Source organism: Herpailurus yagouaroundi, unplaced genomic scaffold (assembly GCF_014898765.1).
Source record: "Herpailurus yagouaroundi ecotype Mexico unplaced genomic scaffold, PumYag 191, whole genome shotgun sequence".
In the NCBI taxonomy this organism is placed as follows: Eukaryota; Metazoa; Chordata; class Mammalia; order Carnivora; family Felidae; genus Herpailurus; species Herpailurus yagouaroundi.
This window is the reverse complement of record NW_024412422.1, coordinates 4,096,042-4,099,823: the sequence shown is the minus strand read 5'-3', so window position 1 is coordinate 4,099,823 and position 3,782 is coordinate 4,096,042. Positions and strand designations below refer to the sequence as shown.

The following is a 3,782-nucleotide window of genomic DNA, read 5'->3' as shown; positions in this document are numbered from 1 at the left end:
CCGCCGCCCTGCGCGCATAAAGCCCCGCGCTCGCCCGCGCGCCCGCGGAGGCGGCGGCGTCCGGACCCCGCTCCCGCCGGGCTCCCGGGTCCCTGAGGGCGCGAGAGACCCCGAATCCCGAGGCGGGCCGGGACCAGGGCGCGGCCGCACCCCCCACCCAGCCCAGCGCGGGGCCGGGCCGTGGGAACGCCCTCCCGGAATGAAGCGCTTCCCGGTGCCTTCAAGGTAGCTCGGTTCCGGATCGGGGACCCTCTAGTCCTCCCTCTCAGGTCCCCGCTATCCAGAATTTAAGAGCTCCCCAATATCCCTGGGTTGGGAGGGAGATCGCCCCAGTGCCCCCCACCCCTCGTGTTCCAGCTAGGGAGAAGCCCTCCATCCCCCCAGTGGGAACGAGAAGCTGCCCCCAAGGCCCCCAGTTTCCTCCGAGGCTGATTCAGGGCTCCCCCTCAGCGGCCCTCAGTCCACCCTCAGTGTCCCATACCCTCTATATCCAAATTGGGGACCCCTTTCAATGCCTCGCGTCCTGCGTGGGGATCCTCCATCAGCACCCCAGTGGCAACCGTATCAGTTCCCCGAATCCCTTCTCAGCCCTTGCTGTCCCCTTCGACTCCCCCACATCCTTTCTGTGTGGTCTATTGAGGAACCCCCCTGACCCAAGCCCGGGTTCTCTGTTTCCTGCCACCCGCACCCCCAGTGTGAGGAGTCTTCACTGTTTCTCTCACTCCTGGCTCACTTGTCAGCCCTACTCAGACTTCCGTCTGGATTCGGGAAAGCCGGGTCCGGACACTCACCGGCCCTCCCCACCGAGGCTGGGGGAGAGGGTCAGTGCCGCCTAGAACCTCCCGTTTCCAGTTTAGGAGGCCGCCGGCGCAGCTGTGCACCGTCCCCTCCCAATGACCCCCTTCTTTTGCAGAGTTCTAAGCCCAACCCCATCGGATTGGAAGAACCTAAGCCGCCTACCCACTGCGTTTGGAGTTACTTCTCTCAGTCCGCCTCAGTTTGAGATTTACTCCCCATGCAGGCAACCGCCTTCACTTCTCCTTTCTCCTCCCTACGCCTCCATCTCCGGGTCTCTGAGATCCCCTCCCGCACTTTCGCCTAACGCTCCTGGGAGCCACCTCACCCTCCCCGAAAACTACCTCCCTCCAGCCAGGGAACTCTAACATCCATTCCAGATCACCCGCGGAGCCAGGGGCCACCCTCCCTAACCCCACCTCACCACATCCGTCTCCTCTCAATTCCCTGGCTGAGACCAGCCAAGAAAGGGTCAAAGCTGGAGGCTAAGACAGCCACTCCCCCCACATCCCCATCCCTGCTGGGGATCTCAGTGCCACACTAGCCCCTCCCTCCCAACTCACCTCCCAGTCCTGCCCCCTTCCCCACCTTAAATCCACCCCGTATAACCCAGTGACAACACTCGATGGCAAGCCCCGTGCTGCTCACCTTGACATCCATCCTTCAGTCCGCCACATTTTATTAATGTGTGCAGCAGTTCTGGGCGGCATAACCTTGACCTCTGAAAAGGTGCCCATCCCCCTCCTCTCAGTACACCTTCCCTCCCGCCCACCCCAACCACCGCGCGTACAAGAACGTGAGAGACTCAAGTTAATGGTTTCCTTGGGGACCTTCTGGGAACACTCAGCAGGTATATCCTGCCACCCCGGGCGCATAACACTAGAAACAAACTTGCTTTTTCCTGTTTTTATTGTCCTACTCACCCCACAGTTTCTCAGCATCCCCTGGACTGGGGGGGTAGGGAGCAGCTCACACAGGTTTTTCTCACCATCTCAATCCAAATTGGACTATCTGGTGTGTTCTGAGAGTGACACAGATGAAGGTCAGCAGGTGGAAAATCCGGTGTCAGGGAACTGGCTATTCCTAGTCTAAACTTCGGTTCCTTGTGTGTAAAATGGGGCCAATGGGGAGGTGCAGGGCGAGGGAAGGAGCCCAAGTGAGAATTGATTTGTGTGCTGATGCTGTTGGACAGGTGGCTTGGGGAGCGGGGTAGGAAATAGGTAAGGGTCATTTATTTAGAGCCAGCCAAGCCTCCGTAAGTAGTACATTGAGATAGGATCCACTTATTAGTACCCTCCTTCAGGTCCTCAAAGGAGGCAGTATGTACTTGTCACTACCTGGTTTGAGGCACTGGAACGTGTGGGGTGGACTTATAGAAGTCACCTCCTACCGTAGGTTCATCTCAGCCTCGCTGCTTCCATCCACTTTGTTCACAGTAGGGGTAGCCCTCACAGGACAATGCAGCTGTAAATGCATGATCCTTGTAGTAAATTGAGGATCTCAGTGGTATTAAGGAAAAATGATCTTTAGAGCAACTGGCCCAGACTCCAGAATTAGGAGATTAGAGGGTGCTGTTCCAGCTTTTTCTCTCCACTACTACGCATCACTCAAAGAATGAAAGAATAATTTGCTTTCTAGTTTAAAACAAACAAACAAACAAACAAACAAACAAAAACCTTTCCAGAAAGCCAAGGGACACATGACATTATGCCCAAGCATTAAGATGCAACTTGGCACATTCACTTATTTTACAAATATTTATTGAACACCTGCTACCTGCCTGACATTGTCTTGAGTGCTATATTCCTACCACTACCTTTGTGAAACGTTCTTTCTAGAGACAAGAGTCAGATAATAGATAGATGATAGATGATAGATATAGATAATATGTCAGATGTTGGTAAGTGCTGTGGAGAAGGAAAGGGGATAAGAAGAGCCGGAGGTGTGAAGAAGAGGGTGATAAACAATTTTAAATCAGTAAATAGGGAGGGGTGATGTTTTAGCAAAGACTTGAAAGATATAAGGTACATTAATCTCCTGTATGATCCAGAACTCTCATTTAAGCAAAATGTCTGCATCTCTTGAGTGCGACAGTAATTGATATTCACAATTTGACTTTCATTGCTTTAAAACAGCAGGTCCCAAACCCTAATGTGCGTAAAAGATCACCCAGTGATTTTCAGTAGACACAGGGTGGATAGGAGTTCTGAAAAATGCATTTTTTAAATGCATCTGGTAGAGATCAGATGATGCCGATAGCTGAGGTTTTTCTTCAGACCGCTCTTGAAGAAACATTGCTCTAAAACAGATTGAAGAGTCTTTTAACTTGACAACAACAACAAAGTTAAAGATCAAATTACAGTGCATGAGGTTTTAATGTTGAGAGTATTTCACTGTGTTTTCATTCTTTGAAAAAGCAAAGACCAAAGCAAAACCCTGGGTTACCCAGAACATTCCATTTCTTGTCCATACAGGAGAAGAGAAATTTTATCATAAGCTGATCATGAGCCCAAGATTTATAATCAGTTTGTTTTGCACCCTTCCTATCATTTTTGCTCTAATTTTTCTCTATGCTTTTTTCCATCTCCCAAATTTCTGGACTTACCCAGGAGGTGATGGGGCAGGGTAATGAGAACACTTGGTCACTTGGTCCTGGAACTGCCACTGTTTCTGGTGGTGATATGCCACTCAGCCTTCTGAGCTTCCACACTCTCTGAGTTGCTGCAAGATTTGGGTGAGATCATGTGTATGAAAGCACCTTAAAAATTCTATAGCACTAGGAAAAGATAAGGAAGCTCTGTGACTGTACATTTCAGATCCAGTTAATTTGGCCCAGCTCAAATTCAGTTACCTTCAAGATAGTGTGGTACTAGCATAATGATACACATATAGAATAGAATAGAATTGAGAGTCCAGAAATAAACCCTCACATTTACAATCAACTGATTTTTTTAAATCAGGATACCAACATAATTCAATAGGAAAAA

General features: G+C 50.4%; 1 long non-coding RNA gene across 1 annotated transcript; it reads left to right on the top strand.

The window, feature by feature from the left end:
- Positions 1–45: 45 nt before the first annotated feature.
- On the top strand, positions 46–2,435 carry LOC121010234 (uncharacterized). The gene is made up of 2 exons (XR_005781053.1): positions 46–225; positions 914–2,435. It is a non-coding gene; the product is annotated as an uncharacterized LOC121010234 (long non-coding RNA).
- The last annotated feature ends 1,347 nt before the right edge of the window (positions 2,436–3,782 follow it).